The following is a 20,221-nucleotide window of genomic DNA, read 5'->3' on the forward strand; positions in this document are numbered from 1 at the left end:
GAATATTGAAATAAAAAAGAATCAGTCGGAGATGACAAATACAATATCAGAAATGAAGACCACAATGGAAGGAATTAAAAACAGGATGGATAGAGCTGAGGATCGAATCAGCGAGTTGGAGGACAACTTAAATGAAGGCAAGAAAGCAGAGAAGAAAAAAGAAAAGACACTCAAAAAGTCTGAGGAAAGTCTTAGAGAGCTCTATGACAACATGAAGAGAAATAACATCTGCATCATAGGGATTCCTGAAGAAGAAGAAGAAGAAGAAGAAAAAGAACAAGGGATAGAGACTTTGTTCAATCATATCATGGCTGAAAACTTCCCTAAATTAATGCAGGAGAAATTCTCACAAGTTCAAGAAGCACAGAGAACTCTATTAAAGAGAAACCCAAAGAAACCTAAACCAAGACACATCATAATTAAAATACCAAAGCTAAGTGATAAAGAGAAAATATTACAAGCTGCAAGAGAAAAAAAAAGCTATCACATACAAAGGAGCCCCCATAAGGATGACATCTGACTTCTCAACAGAAACACTTGAAGTCAGAAGGGAATGGCAAGAAATATTCAAAGTAATGCAGAACAAGAACCTACAACCAAGACTACTTTATCCAGCAAGGCTATCATTTAAAATCAAAGGAGAAATAAAAAGCTTCCCAGACAAAAAACAACTCAAGGAATTAAAAGCAATCCCCTTAAGATCAAGAACAAGGCAGGGGTGCTCCCTTTCATCACTCTTATTTAACATAGTCCTGGAAGTCCTAGCCACAGCAATCAGATAAGAAGAAGAAATAAAAGGTATTCAAGTTGGAAAAGAAGAAGTAAAACTATCATTATTTGCAGATGATATGATATTGTACATTGTATATAGAAAACCCTAAAGTCTCAGTCAAAAAACTACTGGATCTGATAAAATGATTTCAGTAAAGTGGCAGGATATAAAATTAATACTCAGAAATCAGAGACATTTTTATATGCCAATAATAAACAGTCAGAAAAAGAAATTAAGGAAACAATCCCCTTCACTATTACAACCAAAAAAATAAAGTACCTAGGAGTAAACTTAACCAAGGAGACTAAAGACTTGTACTCAGAAAATTATAAAACATTGATAAAAGAAATCAAGGAAGATACAAACAAGTGGAAGCATATACTGTGCTCATGGTTAGGAAGAATAAACATCATTAAAATGTCTATATTACCCAAAGCAATTTATAAATTCAATGCAATACCAATGACATACTTCAAAGATATAGATCACATATTCCAAAAATTTATATGGAACCAAAAAAGAACACGAATAGCCTCAGCAATCTTAAAAAAGAAGAAGAAAGTGGGAGGTATCACACTTCCTGATATCAAGTTATACTACAAGGCCATTGTACTCAAAACAGCCTGGTACTGGCATAAGAACAGGCATATAAATTAATGAAACAGAACAGAGAACCCAGAAATAAACCCACAGCTCTATGGACCACTGATATTTGACAAAGGAGGTAAGGAAATACAATGGAGTAAAGACAGCCTCTTTAACAAATGGTGTTGGGAAAATTGGACAGCTACCTGCAAAAAAATGAAACTAGACCACCAGCTTACACCGTTCACAAAAATAAACTCAAAATGGATAAAAGACTTAAATGTAATTTGTGAAACCATAAGCATCCTAGAAGAAAACATAGTCAGTAAGCTCTCGGACATCTCTCGGAGCAATATATTTGCTGATTTATGTCCACGGAGAAGTGAAATAAAAGACAGGATAAACAAATGGGACTATATCAAACTAAAAAGCTTTTGTGCAGCTAAAGACAATAAGACCAGAATAAAAAGACAAACTACACAATGGGAGAGCATATTTGACAATATGTCTGATAAGGGGTTAATAACCAAAATTTATAAAGAACTTGTAAATCTCAACACCAGGAAGACAAACAATCCAATCAAAAAATGGGAAAAAGAAATGAATAGACACTTCTCCAAAGAGGACATATAGATGGCCAATAGGCATATGAAAAATGCTCAACATCACTAATCATTAGAGAAATGCAAATTAAAACCACAATGAGATATCACTTCACACCAGTCAGAATGGCGCTCATCAACAAAACAACACAGAATAAGTGCTGGCGAGGATGTGGAGAAAAGGGAACCCTCCTGCACTGCTGGTGGGAATGCAGCCACTGTGGAAAACAGTATGGAGATTCCTCAAAAAACTGAAAATCTAACTGCCTTTTGACCCAGCTATACCACTTTTAGGAATATACTCCACTGTAAGGTATTTTTCCCCGCCGAGAAGGAAGGAACGGGGCCAGAGCCACAAAGTGTGGAATAAGTAAATGGCTTTATTGAGTACAGAGCACACACCCTGCCCGGCAAGGTTCCCTGGCCCCGAGGAAAGAAAGAGAGATGGAGGTGAAAGTTGGAGGTCAGGGAAGTTGCACGGATTAAACCACGTGGGAGATATTTAAAGGGTCCCTCTAGGGAAGTGGAGCTACTATGACGTAGTGAAATTTCACTGGCTGGCAGACGATCTCTTCTTTCCAAATGGTTCCTGGGAAGCTTCCTTTGGTGGGCTTGATTGTGGGTGGTCCTAGCCAAAGTGGGTGGGTCTGAGTTCTCCATGTGACCATCCCTCATCCACTGACTTTACATTCTGACCTTTTGTGTTAAATAGAAAAAGGGGCGCCATTTATTCGTCTGGCTACTTCCTGCTGAATAGGGGCATTGTGGGGAGGGGAGATCAGAAGGTGGTGGCTTTGAGGGGTGTCAAGAGGAACATCTGTGTGGCTGTGACTGGAGAAACTTCGCAGATGCGGTCCTGTAAGGATTTAAAAAAAGAGAGAGGAGTAATAGGGGAATTTGCAGGGTCCAGCCTTTTGGTGAGCTGGAGATGGATGGAGTCCAGGGTTCCGATTGCCAGTGGTCCTATAAGGAGGCAAGCTTGAGGCAGAACTGCATGTCAGGAGTGGCATAAAAAGGGGAAAGGAAGAGGGTCCCATCCATTCCCATAACTGAAACCTGTGAGGGAACTAGAGGTCCAGAGTATAAAGGCAAAAACAGAGAAGGCAGCCCCCATGTCCACAAGAAATGAGACAGACTGACTTACCCACTTGTTGCAGAACCCTGGGTTCTCCGAGTCCAGGCCATGTCCTAGGAGTTTGAGCGATGCACCCACCTGGCTGGATTGGCCTTCCATTTGGGCGGCTTGTCCTCTACGTAGAGGCGCTGAGGAAAAAACCTGTTGCCCAAAGGGGCAATCACTTCACCAGTGACTGGGCTGCTTGCAGTCAGGGCAGGGCTCAGTGGGCAGCCACTGGCAGGGGCCCTGCCGGGACCAGTGGTCCTGCTTGCCACACTTAAAGCAAGCTGCTGGTGGCTTTGCTGGTCTCAGGGTTGCCACAAGAGTCGGGGTTTGGAGCGTTACCTTCTGCTGCATGGGGGCCTGGTGAAACAGCCTTGGCCTGTATTAGTTGGGACCATTAAAAACTTTAAATGCCATGTTCACAGGTTCTGGATAGGGGTTTGGAGGTTTGGGAATAAGAGGAGGAGGGTTCGTGCAGAGCCTGGCACCCAGATCCCACAGGAAAAACGCTGGAGCCAAAGGTAGGACAGGGCAGGAACTTCCTGCAAGAAAATTGGGGTTGGACATCCTGAAAACTGGTGTAAGAGCCAATGCCAGGCTGAGAAAGGCCTGACAGAGGTGGGACTAGAGAACACAGTGAAGGGAGGGGCCCCTGGCCAGCAGGGGAGGAGAAAGAGATGGTAGTAGATGGCGAATAAGAAACAGGTTTTTGTGAAGGGAGAGGAGAGAGAGTTTGGAGTCCGCGGAGAAGGAAAGATTAGGAATAGAGGTTTTAAGTGAGATTTCTCTGGCCAGAAAAAGGCCTGCGTGGTGGAACAGGCAGCACAGAGATTAAGGACAGGTGCGCGAATAATTAGGAGCCGTGTATGTAAGAGATCTCCAATCAGTTCCCAGCTTTTTTGGCGATAGTTAAATTGGTGAGGGTGTTAACACTGAAAGTCCCTTCAGGAGGCTAATTGAGTGGGTTCTGTGGCCTGGCCACAGCAGAGAAGAAGAACAGTTTCTTCTTCCTTAGGGAGGGAAATTCCTGTGTGCTCACAGCTGCCCTCAGTTCTCGGAGTGGTCAGACCTGAGAATTAGTGTCCTAAAAACTCATTGTCCAGCCACGGATAAAAGTGGATGTGCTTGGGGAGGTCTCCACAAGCACACGCTCACTCGGATGGAAAAGAGTTCCCTGACGTAGCTACGGTTTCAGACAAGGAGTCTCGGAGGAAAGAACTGAGAGGAAAGCTGGAGGCAGGGGACTTACCGCACCATGCGCCGAAGTGGGTTGGAGATCAGAGATCCTGGTTCTTTCTCGGAGGGGAGGAGAAAGGAGTGGTCCTTGCAGACTTCTAACTCCCTCCCAGGTTTCGGCGCCAAAAATGTAAGGTATTTTTCCCCGCCGAGAAGGAAGGAACGGGGCCGGAGCCGCAAAGTGTGGAATAAGTAAACGGCTTTATTGAGTACAGAGCACACACCCTGCCCGGCAAGGTTCCCTGGCCCCGAGGAAAGAAAGAGAGATGGAGGTGAAAGTTGGAGGTCAGGGAAGTTGCACGGATTAAACCGCGTGGGAGATATTTAAAGGGTCCCTCTAGGGAAGTGGAGCTACTATGACGTAGTGAAATTTCACTGGCTGGCAGACGATCACTTCTTTCCAAATGGTTCCTGGGAAGCTTCCTTTGGCGGGCTTGATTGTGGGCGGTCCTAGCTAAAGTGGGCGGGTCTGGGTTCTCCACGTGACCATCCCTCATCCACCGACCTTACACTCCACGAACACCATAGAATTGTTCCAAAAGGAGAAATGCTCCCCCATGTTTGTGGCAGCATTGATCACAATAGCGAAGATCTGGAAACAGCCCAAGTGTCCGTCAGAGGACAAGTGGATTAAAAAGCTTGATACATATATACTATGGAATACTACTCAGCCATAAGAAATGATGACATCAGATCATTTACAATAACATGGATGGACCTTGATAACATTATATGGAGTGAAATAAGTAAATCAGAAAAAACTAAGAACTATATGAATCCATACATAGATGGGACATAAAAATGAGACTCAGAGACATGGACAAGAATGTGATGGTAATGGGGGGGGGCAAGGAAGGAGAGAGGGGTTGGGGGAGGGGAGGGGCACAAAGAAAACCAGATAGAAGGTGACGGAAGACAATTTGACTTTCGGTGAGGGGTATACAGCATAATCAAATGTCAAAATAATCTGGAGATGTTTTCTCTCAACATATGTACCCTGATTTATCAATGTCACTGCATTAAATTTAATTTAAAAAAAAAGAATTGAGGGAGGGCCTGATCAGGTGGTGGCACAGTGGATAGAGTGTCGGACTGGGATGCGGAGGACCCAGGTTTGAGACCCTGAGGTCGCCAGCTTGAGCGCTGGCTCATCTGGTTTGAGCAAAGCTCACCAGCTTGGACCCAAGGTCGCTGGCTCAAGCAAGGGGTTACTCAGTCTGCTGAAGGCACGCAGTCAAGGCACATATGAGAAAGCAATCAATGAATAACTAAGGTGTCGCAACAAAAAACTGATGATTGATGCTCCTCATCTTTCTCCGTTTCTGTCTGTCCCTATCTATCCCTCTCTCTGACTCTCTCTCTCTGTCCTTGTAAAAAAAGAAAAAAGAAAAAAAGAATCGAAGGAGGGATAGTTTTCCAAAGAGATGCCAAAAAGCAAAAAATTAATAATTCTATTTTGTTTGGCTCAAGTGGTACAAAATTTTGTGATTATTATCCTGTTATAGTTACTATTCTTCAGTTAAAGTCCAAATAATTGGATTCTGGCTAATAAGAAAAAAATCTTATAATGGTTCACTCACAAAATTGAAAACAAAAGTGAACAACTAGACATTAAAGTCATCAGGAACCAGGGACAATGCAAGCAAGGATTTAGCAACGGAAACTCATGAATGGTCTTTTTAGAATGACGGATATCCAATCACTTTCAGTCACCACTCAAGATTCAAGTTCTACTGTAACAAACAAACAAAAAAGGCTTGTGTTGCTGAGACAGACCCAGACCCTGATGACATTATTTTGCACCCTCTATGTAGCCATACCAGAAGTCAGCCCACTTTCTACTTTTGTTGCCATAAGACTATATATATATATATATATATATATATATATATATATATATATATATATATGGCTTTAAAAAATAATAAGTAAAGGAAAAATAACAATACCTTGCCCCACCCACTCCCTGACCCCATCCTGTTCCCTTGGGCTTTTTATTTCCTGTTATTATTTTTAACTATTTATTTTCCATCACTCTTATTTCCATTTTCTATTTAAGACTCTGTGAAAGAACAGCTGAAGACTACACTGTGGGTGTTCCTACTCATTCAGTGATCTGGGCAGTGGTGGACTAAGCACTCCAGTCAGCAGTAGGGAGCTACTGAATAGGCACAGAGGGCACCTGACAGCCTTCAGACCAGTCTGGAACTTCAGCTTTAGTAGCAGTAACTCTGAGAAATTCATTCACCCTGAAATTCCTCCTTAGTCACAAGCCTTTTTAGCAGAAGCCTGCTCTTTTCCATCTCTTCAGGAGCTGTGTAGTAGTCAAGATCAGGACTGACTTCCTAGGGTGCTCACAGGAGATGGTGCCACACATACACAGAACTTCCTGAATCAACATCCACCATATCAGACCCAGTGAGCTAGCTCCCTCGTTGGTTCACAGGATGGCAACGTCTACAGAGCACAGAGGAGAGTCTGTTACACAGAGCAATGGTAGACAAGTTTACATAAGATGCCTCTGTGAGAGGCTAGTGCTCAGCCCTGGGAGCAGAGCCACTGGAAGTTGCAGATTCCAGAAAGCAGGTTAATAAAGGGTCCAGTGTGAAGTGACCAGCAATAGGAATGCACAGATATCTGGTCAGTATTCCTGGAGGAAGTGACACTGACCATCAGCAGGGTTTTCAACAGCAACAATGGCAGAAGCCAGCAGAAGCTTCTACCAGGTTCTCTAGATTTAAAATGTAAAAGGGTACTGCCACCTAAGTGGGTTCCTGCTGCAGTGAATTTGAAGACATCTTCCTCCTTCTTTTGTAGAACATCAAGGGCTCCAGAATTTGTGAAAATTTCTCTTTAAATTACAACAGGGACTCAGAACAATGCAAAATAGACCACTTTCTGAGTAGCACAGAAAGGCTTGTTTTTCCTGGTATTAATGGTTGCCTTTCTTTATTTTTTTTTCTGGTCTCTATATCTATACAACTATTATTTTAATTGTCAAATGCTCATCAATATTATTTTCCACATTTCAAACATAATTACAGATTTCACTTTTGCCTTTGAAACTTCTTTCCATAAGCATAGTAAGTTTCAGGGGAGAGTCAGAAGCTGCAAATCAGACTTCTTGTTCTTAGATCCCCAAATGGCAACATATAGAAAGTTTTTCTCTAGGACCATTCAGTTTCTCAAAAGGAGAATATTCCAATATCAAGCTTAGAGGGGCACAGGTTTGGCTGATGGGATTTCAAGGACAGAGGTTTTTTGTTTGTTTGTGTTTTTTTTTGTATTTTTTTCTGAAGTTGGAAACGGGGAGGCAGTCAGACAGACTCCCGCATGCGCCTGACCGGGATTCACCCGGCATGCCCACCAGGGGTGATGCTCTGCCCATCTGGGGCGCTGCTCTGTTGCAACCAGAGCCATTCCATCGCTGGAGGCAGAGGCCACAGAGCCATCCTCAGCACCCAGGGCCAACTTTGCTCCAATGGAGCCTTGGCTGCAGGAGGGGAAGAGAGAGACAGAGAGGAAGGAGAGGGGGAGGGGTGGAGAAGCAGATGGGCGCTTCTCCTGTGTGCCCTGGCCGGGAATCAAACCCGGGACTCCCGCATGGTAGAGTTGGGGGGAAACTGGGAATGAGAAATCACAATTCAGCACACAGACTTTTACTTAATCTGCTTCCTGTAAGCACTGTGCTTTATTTCCACTTCCCAAAGTATCTTATACTTCCAAGCTCCAAGCCTCTCTTTCTTAAGTCAATGGTCTTCTACTGGCAAAACTGCAGCCACCTGGTAGGCTTACAACTTTTTTCCTTTGTTTCTTTTCAATGGGTGTTTTAGAAAGGAGATAAATATATGTGATCAGCTCACCATGCTTTTCTAGACTGTTTTTGAAACTCATTTAACTTTTTAGGTCCTTGCAGGATCTATTTTCCTTTTTTTTTTTTTTTTTTTTTTCATCTTATTACTTGCTTCTGAGTTCCATTTCCCTCTTACTGAAGCATATCCTTCAGAGTTTCGGTGTGTGAGGGGAAAACCCTTCATTTCTGTCACTTTCTCTAACAGCTTGATGGTTTATGATAGGGTGAAGAGCCTTGTAATCACTTCCCAAATCAAGAAACAGAATGCTTGTCTGTGTGCTCCGCCCCAGTCACAAACGCCGCCATCCCTCAACAGTAATCACTATCCTCACTTTGATAGTCATCACTTTTCTGTATTTCTTTAAATAGATCCATAGACATTATAATTTAGTCTTGCTCTTTAATGTATTTTAAGTCTCCTTTAACATAAAGATTCTCTCCATTTCTTTCGTTTTCTTACAACTCATCTATTGAAGAACTCAGTTGTTTGACCTGTAGGATTCTACACAGTCTGCATTTTATAGATTGCACACTCATGGGGTATTTCAACATGCTTCTTTGTCCTCTATTTCCTTTAAATTGGCAGAGGGATCTGGAGGCTTAATCAGACTCAGGATTTATCCCTTTAGTAAGATTACATATTGTTATGAATTTATTTATTTGAACATATTTAATGAGTTTCAGTTCATTCTAATTATTGCCCTTATTGAAACTCAAAACGTCCCATCTTTGGCCAATGGGAGCCTCTTCAAGTTGGCTCCTCGGTCTTTTGAACATGACCCTAGAAGTCTTTAATAGTTCTTCTGGTCTCTAGTATGACAAGAAATTTTATGCTCATTCTATATATTTACTGTCCTAGAATCACCCATTTCCTTACGAAGCCCTTGTTTCTATTAATGGGACTTGATATTTCAAGACCACAGTCATAGGATGATTATTGCTACTGCAAAGACCCAGGAAACAAGATTACACACAAACACACACACATACATACACACAGGATTCATACTAATGATAACTCATTTTACACACACGTTCTCAAAATATCCTAATATTGCCATTATCAATACACTGAAAAGTTTAAAATTTTTTGCTGGCCCTCTCCTCATACTCTCTAGGTTTATAGTAAGTTTGAATCAGTATTTCAAAATATAAATATTAAGCAAATACACTCTTTTAACCCTGTTTTAAATGTCAATGTATTAAATCTCAGCTCCAAATCTTTGCTTGCTCTGCAGTAATGGAGCTGAGCTGTAAATATTTCTACCATGCCAGTCAGTTTGACATTATGCTTTGTTGGTAGAGGACACTGGGGGCCACTGGAGGAGGAAGAGGCTTCTTTTTCTGGTTCTCATGTGCTTACCTCCTTGGGCTGCAGGGCACATGGTTCCTTTCAGCAGTGCCCAATGGTCAGCAACAAGTGGCCACTCCCCATGGCAGCTTCCCCCATGGCAGCTTCTTGGATGGCTTTATAATGTGCTGCTGGAACACACTTTCCTGTAAATGGATTCTCCAGGCACTTTGCAGTGAATTCTGAGATAAAGGCACCTCCCTGTAGAGTGCTTCTCCCAGTATTCCAGAGAGAGAGTTTGTAATGAGTCCCACTGACACCACACCTCAGTGAACTTCTTCGATAACCAGTGAGCTACAGTCATATCTTTTCCAGCAATGAGGTGCCAGTCAGGAGTTGGGGAATGGGGGAGGAGTACATTGGAGCTCTTCCTTGGCCACTCTATTTCAGTCTTAGGAGTGGTGGCTGCTCCTTATATCTACTATTCCTATATTGTAGGAGTTGTCTTTGCCTCTTAATAGGTAGCTCCCCTTTACTCCAATTCTATTAATGCTTTATAATACAGAGGGTCCTTGGGTTACAACACAGTTCCATTCCTACAACAGTGATATAACCAAAATTTCGGTCTAAGTTGAAACACACCCTAGCCTAAGTCACTTACCTATCCTAACACAGTTATAAAATCATAATCTAGAACATAAAAACACAACTAAGCCACAGAAAAAGGAAAAGAACATAAATATACTGTACTCACTGTGCACAATACTGTAATAACAGAAAAAATGAGTAAGCCGAAACACTCACATCTCAATTTCCTAAAGTTTTTGTCAGCGTGAGTGTTGTAAACTCAAAATGTCATATGTCAAGACTGTCATAATCTAAGGACCCCCTATAAATATTCTCTGTTCAAATTACTGGGTGATTTTCCTTTCCTGGCTGGACCCTGACTAAAAAAAATTTACATTTAGTCTTAGTTCTAAATGCAGTTAAATAATGTTCACCAATTGTCCTTCTGTCACTGTCAGTCATTTGGGTGGCTGAGCTTCATTCTCCAGTAGATTCCACAGGAAGAACTCAAGTGAATAACATTCTCTGAGTCTTTTCATTTTGATAATAAATTAAATCTATGCTTTTATACTTGAAAAAGTCAGTTTTGCTGGATACAAAGACCTTGGTTTTTATTTTCTCTTTGAATATTTTAAATGTTTCACCATTTCCTTCCCACATGAAGTGTTGATGTTGAAGTCTTATGATAATCCAATTTTCTTCAACTCATAAGTTACTTTATTTTGCCTAATGAAAAATTCACTTTTCAAAATGTGAAATCTAATAATTTTACTATAATACATTTTGTTGTTCATTCTAAATGTTTTCAGATACACAGTATACTCTTTCAATACATGGTTTCAAATATAAATTACATACTTATTTATATACCTATATATTAATATATAAATAGTATATATATATTTCAGGAAAAGTTCTCCTGAATTATAATGTCTTGTATTTGTTTTATTAGCTAGATTGGTATTCTTTATCAGAGACTATCTACATGTTGGATCATCTTTGCCTATTTTCAAGTTACTATTTCTCTTAAATCATTTCTATCCTTACATATTTTTTTTTTTTTACTTGAAGAAATCTCATTTTCAAATTCTAGTTCTCTCTGGGCATTATCTATTGTGTTTGTTTACTTCTGCCTTCTAGTTTAGTATACTTTTCTGAAATAATTTTTTATTTCTAATTCTTTCCCAAGTTCTGTTCCTTCCTTTCTGAAATTTTCTTAGTCTGTTTTTTTTCTTTCATATTCTATATTATTTCCTTAATATCTTTACAGTTTTGATATGATTTTTTCAGTATTGACACTGTGCAAGTTTTGCAGTTGTGTTTGACCCCACCTTCTTGTATTTGGGGTTTGTGGAGTTATCTTTCATCTAGTTTTGTTGCACGTTGTTCCATACATTTTTAGTTTCACTGTATACTCTTTTTATGTGGATGTCCATGGAGATTCAAAATTCATATACCACCATATTTCCAGAATCTATTTATATTTTGACTTGTGAATTCTCCCTTTCTACATCTCTAACACTTTTAATCCTTAGCTGAGAGTGATGGGAAGGAGCTAGAGTTGATCAGGTTGTCATTTGGATTTGCAGTGGTACATTACACATCCTCATTCCTGAGTGATGATTCACTTGATTATAACATACTAGGTTGTGAATAGTTTCCCCTCGGTAATATATATTTCCCACTATTTCAGCATATATTTTTACTTTTGCAAATTTGGCTTCCATTCTAAATGCCATTATTTTTTTGTAGGTAGGTTACATTTTAACTGCTCCTCTTAAGACATCCTTTAAGCCTAAACTACTCCTGCGTTTTTTTTACTTATACAAGTCAATAAATTCATTTATTATTTTCTCCATTAAATCAGCTGCAATTGGATTTCTGAAAACTGCAACCAATAAATGTCTACTAAGTGGGTGACGCTGTGCCAGCTACCATAGAATCAGTGCTATTCAAAACATGTCTCCAATAAGCACAATATTTCATACTTGTTCCTGCCATCTTCATTTCTTTGTTCCTGCTTCTCCTGACCCCATCTCAAAACTTGGAATGCTTGTTTCTTTAAACATTACAACTTATAGTTGTTGTTGTTTTTTTTTTAAATAAATTTTTATTAATGGTAATGGGATGACATTAATAAATCAGGGTACATATATTCAAAGAAAACATGTCTAGGTTATTTTGTCATTAAATTATGTTGCATACCCCTCACCCAAAGTCAGATTGTCCTCCGCCACCCTCTATCTAGTTCTCTGTGCCCCTCCCCCTCCCCCTAACTCTCTCCCTCCCTCCCTTCCACCCATGTCCTCCCTCCCCCCACCCCTGGTAACCACCACACTCTTGTCCATGTCTCTTAGTCTCGTTTTTATGTTCCACCAATGTATGGAATCATATAGTTCTTGTTTTTTTCTGATTTACTTATTTCACTCCGTATAATGTTATCAAGTTCCCACCATTTTGCTGTAAATGATCTGATGTCATCATTTCTTATGGCTGAGTAGTATTCCATAGTGTATATGTGCCACATCTTCTTTATCCAGTCTTCTATTGAAGGGCTTTTTGGTTGTTTCCATGTCTTGGCCACTGTGAACAGTGCTGCAATGAACATGGGGCTACATGTGTCTTCACGTATCAATGTTTCTGAGGTTTTGGGGTATATACCCAGTAGAGGGATTGCTGGGTCATAACGTAGTTCTATTTGCAGTTTTTTGAGGAACCACCATACTTTCCTCCATAATGGTTGTACTACTTTACAGTCCCACCAACAGTGAATGAGGGTTCCTTTTTCTCCACAGCCTCTCCAACATTTGCTATTACCCGTCTTGTTGATAATAGCTAATCTAACTGGGGTGAGGTGGTATCTCATTGTAGTTTTGATTTGCATTTCTCTAATAACTAATGAATCTGAGCATCTTTTCATATATTTGTTGGCCATTTGTATCTCTTCCTGGGAGAAGTGTCTGTTCATGTCCTCTTCCCATTTTTTTATTGGATTGTTTGTTTGTTTGTTGTTGAGTTTTATGAGTTCTTTGTAAATTTTGGATATTAGGCCCTTATCTGAGCTGTCGTTTGAAAATATCAGTTCCCATTTAGTTGGCTGTCTGTTTATTTTGATATCAGTTTCTCTTGCTGAGCAAAAACTTTTTATTCTGATGTAGTCCCATTCATTTATCTTTGCCTTCACTTCTCTTGCCATTGGAGTCAAGTTCATAAAATGTTCTTTAAAACCCAGGTCCATGATTTTAGTACCTATGTCTTCTTCTATGTACTTTATTGTTTCAGGTCATATATTTAGGTCTTTGATCCATTTTGAATTAATTTTAGTACATGGGGACAGGCTGTAGTCGAGTTTCATTCTTTTGCATGTGGCTTTCCAGTTTTCCCAACACCATTTGTTGAAGAGGCTTTCTTATCTCCATTGTGTGTTGTTAGTCCCTTTATCAAAGATTATTTGACCATATATATGTGGTTTTATTTCTGGGCTTTCTATTCTGTTCCATTGGTCTGAGTGTCTATTTTTCTGCCAATACCATGCTTTTTTGATTATCGTGGCCCTATAATATAGTTTAAAGTCAGGTATTGTAATGCCCCCAGCTTCATTCTTTTTCCTTAGGATTGTTTTGGCTATTCGGGGTCTTTTATAGTTCCATATAAATCTGATGATTTTTTGTTCCATTTCTTTAAAAAATCTCATAGGAATTTTGATGGGAATTGCATTAAATTTGTATATTGCTTTGGGTAATATGGCCATTTTGATTATATTTATTCTTCCTATCCAAGAACAAGGAATATTTTTCCATCTCATTGTATCTTTTTCGATTTCCCTTAACAATGCTTTGTAATTTTCATTATAAAGGCCCTTTACATTTTTTGTTATGTTTATTCCTAGGTATTTTATTTTTTTTGTTGCAATCGTGAAGGGGATTATTTTTTTGAGTTCGTTTTCTAATATTTCATTGTTGGCATATAGAAAGGCTATGGACTTTTGTATGTTAATTTTGTATCCTGCGACCTTACTCTATTGGTTGATTGTTTCTAATAATCTTTTTGTGGAGTCCTTCGGGTTTTCGATGTATAGGATCATATCATCAGCAAAAAGTGATACCTTTACTTCTTCTTTTCCGATATGGATGCCTTTTATTTCTTTGTCTTGTCTGATTGCTCTGGCCAGAACTTCTAGCACCACGTTAAATAAGAGTGGAGAGAGTGGACAACCCTGTCTTGTTCCTGATTTAAGGTAGAAAGTCCTCAGTTTTATGCCGTTTAATATGATGTTGGCTGATGGTTTATCATATATGGCCTTTATCATGTTGAGATATTTTCCTTCTATACCCATTTTGTTGAGAGTCTTAAACATAAAATTGTGTTGTATTTTATCAAAAGCCTTTTCTGCATCTATTGATAAGATCATGTGGTTTTTGTTCTTTGTTTTGTTGATATGGTGTATTACGTTAACCGTTTTGCGTATGTTGAACCGTCCTTGAGATTCTGGGATGAATCCCACTTGATCATGATGTATTATTTTTTTAATATGTTGTTGCATTCGGTTTGCCAGTATTTTGTTTAGTATTTTAGCATCTGTATTCATTAGAGATATTGGTCTGTAGTTTTCCTTCTTTGTGCCATCCTTGCCAGGTTTTGGTATGAGGGTTATGTTGGCCTCATAAAATGTGTTTGGAAGTATTGCTTCTTCTTCAATTTTTTTGGAAGACTTTGAGTAGAATAGGAACCAAGTCTTCTTTGAATGTTTGATAGAATTCACTAGTATAACCGTCTGGGCCTGGACTTTTATTTTTGGGGAGGTTTTTAATAGTTTTTTCTATTTCCTCCCTGCTGATTGGTCTGTTTAGGCTTTCTGCTTCTTCATGACTCAGTCTAGGAAGGTTGTATTGTTCTAGGAATTTATCCATTTCTTCTAGATTGTTGTATTTGGTGGCATATAATTTTTCATAGTATTCTACAATAATTCTTTGTATATCTATGATGTCTGTGGTGATCTCTCCTCTTTCATTTTGGATTTTATTTATTTGAGTCCTGTGCCTTTTTTCCTTGGTGAGTCTTGCCAAGGGTTTGTCAATTTTGTTGATCTTTTCAAAGAACCAGCTCCTTGTTTTATTGATTTTTTCTATAGTTTTTCTGTTCTCTATTTCATTTAATTCTGCTCTGATTTTTATTATCTCCTTTCTTCGGCTGGTTTTGGGTTGTCTTTGTTCTTCTTTTTCTAGTTCCTTAAGGTGTGAAGTTAAGTGGTTTACTTCGGCTCTCTCTTGTTTGTTCATATAGGCCTGAAGTGATATGAACTTTCCTCTTATTACTGCTTTTGCTGCATCCCAGAGATTCTGATATGTCGTATTTTCATTTTCATTTGTCTGTATATATCTTTTGATCTCTGCGCTTATTTCTTCTTTGACCCATTCATTTTTTAGAAGTATGTTGTTTAGTTTCCACATTTTTGTGGGGTTTTCCTCCTCTTTTTTGCAGTTGAATTCTAGTTTCAAGGCTTTATGATCAGAAAATATGCTTGGTACAATTTCAATTTTTCTAAATTTGCTGATATTGTCTTTGTGTCCCAACATATGGTCAATTCTTGAGAATGTTCCATGTACACTAGAGAAAAATGTATACTCTGTCGCTTTGGGATGAAGTGTCCTGTAGATGTCTATCATATCCAGGTGTTCTAGTATTTCGTTTAAGGCCACTATATCTTTATTGATTCTCTGTTTGGATGACCGATCTAGAGCCGTCAGCGGTGTATTGAGGTCTCCAAGTATGATTATATTTTTGTTAGTTTTTGTTTTAAGGTCAATAAGTAGCTGTCTTATATATTTTGGTGCTCCTTGGTTTGGTGCATATATATTAAGGATTGTTATGTCTTCTTGATTCAACTTCCCCTTAATCATTATGAAATGACCATTTTTGTCTCTGAGTACTTTTTCTGTCTTGTAGTCAGCATTATTAGATATGAGTATTGCTACACCTGCTTTTTTTGGGGTGTTGTTTGCTTGGAGTATTGTTTTCCAGCCTTTCACTTTGAATTTGTTTTTATCCTTGTTGCTTAGATGTGTTTCTTGTAGGCAGCATATAGTTGGATTTTCTTTTTTAATCCATTCTGCTACTCTGTGTCTTTTTATTGGTAAGTTTAATCCATTTACATTTAGTGTAATTATTGACACTTGTGGGTTCCCTACTGCCATTTTATAAATTGCTTTCTGTTAGTTTTGTATCTTGTTTGATTCTTCTCTTTTGTTTTTCTATCATTTGTTTTTGTTTGTTTGTGTTCCATACTTCTTTCCTCTGTTGCTACCTTTTTTAAGTCAAGTGTTTTTGTGGTGGTTTTTTCAAGGGTGGTTACCATTAAGTAATGAAAAGGGTACCTACCATATTCATTGTAGTACCCTATCTTATGAGTATTTCTGCACTTCATCGTCCTTTGCTACTGTTAATCTCCATCCTCTCCCCCCTTTTTTTCCTTTGTTGTCACAGTTTAAGTTTGGTTTTATTGTGTTCTTGGTGGAGCTGTTACTTGTGGTGTTGTTTTCTTTTGTTCTTTGAATCTGGTTGGAAAACCCCCTTTAGTATTTCCTGGAGTGGAGGCTTTCTGCTGATAAATTCTCTCATCTTTTCTGTATTTGTGAATGTTTTTATATCTCCTTCGTACTTGAAGGATAGCTTTGATGGGTATAGTATTCTTGGCTGAAAGTTCCTCTCTTTCAGGGCTTTAAATATTGGGGTCCACTCTCTTCTAGCTTGTAGAGTTTCTGCTGAGAAATCTGATGATAATCTAATAGGCCTTCCTTTATATGTTGTACTCTTCTTTTCCCTGGCTGCCTTGAGAATTTTTTCTTTGTCATTGGTTTGTGTCATCTTTATTATGATGTGCCTTGGAGGTTTGTTGGGGTTAAGAAAACTCAGTGTTCTGTTTGCTTCTTGAATTTGAGGCTTTAGTTCTTTCCACAGGCTTGGGAAGTTCTCGTCTATTATTTGTTTGAGTATATTCTCCATTCCATTTTCTTTCTCTTCTCCCTCTGATATACCTATTATTCTTATGTTATTCTTTCTGATGGAGTCAGACAATTCCTGTAGGGCTTTCTCATTTTTTATTATTTTTAAGTCTCTTTCTTCTTCTCTCTGTTGTGCCTCAAGTTGTTTGTCTTCTATTTCACTAATCCTATCTTCAATCTGGGCTGTTCTGTTAGCTAAGCTTGTTACCTCGTTTTTCAGCTCGTGAATTGAGTTTTTCATTTCTGTTTGTTTTTATAGTTTCAATTTCCTTGGTAATATATTCTTTGTGTTCATTGAGTTGTTTTCTGATCTCCCTAAATTGCCTTTCTGTGTTTTCTTGTATATCTCTGAGTATTTTTAAGATTTCTATTTTAAATTCTCTGTCATTTAGCTCCAAGGCTTCCAATATGTTAAGTCTTTTCTCCATAGATTTTTCCACATCTATTTGTGTTACCTCTCTTTCTTTTGTATCCATAATATTCGATTTCCTCTTTCTTATTGGCATCTGAGGGTGGTCTTGTTGATAGCACGCAGGCGCACTCCCTCCACGGTTCCCGAGTGTGGGCGGTACTTGCTCTGCCAATGGACCGGGCGCGCGCCAGCGGCTGCTCGCCGCTCCCGAGTGTGGGCTGACTCACCACAGGCACCCTCCCTCCGCGGCTTGAATGAACGTCTCTGCAGTAGCTTCCTCTACACCCTCCTTTCTCAAATTCAAGTGATAACAGTCCTTTCGCTTTCAGTTTGTGTGGAACTCCGGAATGCTCCGAGGATAAATTTTTCTGTTTCTAGTTGATAAATTTGTTGTGATTTGGGGGAGATCTGTCGGACACGCTGCTCACGGCGCCATTTCCGTGACGTCACTCTATAGTTGTTTTTAAAACAAAATTTTTAATGGTTGCCTTCCTAGCTATAGGCTACCATGATTTTTCCCTTATTTTGGACTCATATTATCTTAAATAGTCATCAAAGTCCTTCCCTTTAACCAAACCATTATCTTTTTTTTTTTTTTTTTCTGAAGCTGGAAATGGGGAGAGACAATCAGACAGACTCCCGCATGCGCCCGACAGGGATCCACCCGGCACGCCCACCAGGGGCGACGCTCTGCACACCAGGGGGCGATGCTCTGCCCCTCTGGGGCGTCGCTCTGCCGCGACCAGAGCCATTCTAGCGCCTGGGGCAGAGGCCAAGGAGCCATCCCCAGCGCCCGGGCCATCTTTGCTCCAATGGAGCCTTGGCTGCGGGAGGGGAAGAGAGAGACAGAGAGGAAGGGGGGGGTGAAGAAGCAAATGGGTGCTTCTCCTATGTGCCCTGGCCGGGAATCGAACCCGGGTCCCCCGCACACCAGGCCGATGCTCTACCGCTGAGCCAACTGGCCAGGGCCACCAAACCATTATCTTTTTAGGGGCATTCCAACCCATCTTCCACATAGATACCAGAAAGATATTTCTAAAAAAAAAAATCTGACCAAGTTTATCTCTCTGATTAAAGCTTTTCAATAGCTTCTGTCGTCCACAGGATAAAATCCATATTCTTTTATAAGAGACAAAAGCCCTCCCTACTTTTCTAAATTTATCTCTACCCAGTCCACCAAAGACCATAAATATCAGCTTAGCTATTTCCATGAACTTTGTTCATGTTACACCCTCTCCCTGAAATAACCTTCCCTACTGTGTCCTTATAATAAATACTTTTAAGACTCAGCTCAAAATCACCTCCTTTATAGAGCCCTTCCCATTTCACAACTCTTTCTCCTTGCAGGTAGAACCAACCACACCATACTCTCCCTGTAGGTATTTACCTACCAATTCCCAGAGTAAAGTCAGTATGCATGTAACCTTACTGCATCCTTATTAACAAGTACCCACATAGTACTTGGCCCCTGTAGGTCTTCTGTAAGGTACATATACATATTGCTATCACTTAATCATAAGAATATAGGAAAGCATATTAAAATATAGCCTGATAAGGCAATGGCACAGTGGGTAGAGCATTGGACTGGGACGCAGAGGACCCAGGTTCGAAACCCCAAGGTTGCTGGCTTGAGCACGGGGTCTCTGGCTTGAACGTGGGATCATAGACATGACCCCATGGTCACTGGCTTGAGCCTAAAGATCGCTGACTTGAGTACAAAGTTCCTGGCTTGAGCAAGGGGTCACTAGCTCTGCTGTAGCCCCCCCACCCCCACAAGACACATGAGAAAGCAATCAGTGAACAACTAAGCAGCTGCAACAAAGAATTGATGCTTCTCATCTCTCTCCCTTCCTGTCTGTCCCTCTCACTGTCTCTGTCTCACACACACATACAAATATATATATGATAATATATATATTTATATACATGTCTCACACACACACAAATATATATATATATGATAATATATGTATTTCAAAAGAAGAGGAAATTATTCCAGGACTAGGGTACTCAGAGAAGGCTCAAAAGCCCTGAATGAATAAATAAGCCCAAAAGCCCTGAGATAATCAAGATTTTGCTTTAAGAGAAAATAAAGGAAAAGGCACCAAAGGCTGAGACATTAAATTTGAGGAAAGACCCAGTTTTGTTGGAGTAGTAGGTTTGTGTCTACAGCAGTGGAAAATATAATTTTATGGACACAGGTTAGTTCCAGGATAAGAACATTCTAGCTCTTAAATCAGCATAATCCCTTCTCCCTTCTCTAACAATAAAAATGTCTACAGCCCTGGCCGGTTGGCTCAGCGGTAGAGCGTCGGCCTGGCGTGCGGGGGACCCGGGTTCGATTCCCAGCCAGGGCACATAGGAGAAGTGCCCATTTGCTTCTCCACCCCCCCCTCCTTCCTCTCTGTCTCTCTCTTCCCCTCCCGCAGCCAAGGCTCCATTGGAGCAAAGATGGCCCGGGCGCTGGGGATGGCTCCTTGGCCTCTGCCCCAGGCACTAGAGTGGTTCTGGTCGTGGCAGAGCGACGCCCCAGATGGGCAGAGCATCGCCCCCTGGTGGGCAGAGCGTCGCCCCTAGTGGGTGTGCCGGGTGGATCCCGGTCAGTCACATGCAGGAGTCTGTCTGACTGTCTCTCCCCATTTCCAGCTTCAGAAAAATACAAAAAAAAAAAAAAAAATGTCTACAGCCGAGCCAAACTCTCCTGACATATGTTAAGGTGACTAGTCGTCTTCCTTTAGGGAGGACAGTCCTTTTGTAAGTTCCGTCCTCCCTGGAAAAGCGT

The sequence above is a fragment of the Saccopteryx leptura genome, chromosome 3 (assembly GCF_036850995.1).
Source record: "Saccopteryx leptura isolate mSacLep1 chromosome 3, mSacLep1_pri_phased_curated, whole genome shotgun sequence".
In the NCBI taxonomy this organism is placed as follows: domain Eukaryota; kingdom Metazoa; phylum Chordata; class Mammalia; order Chiroptera; family Emballonuridae; genus Saccopteryx; species Saccopteryx leptura.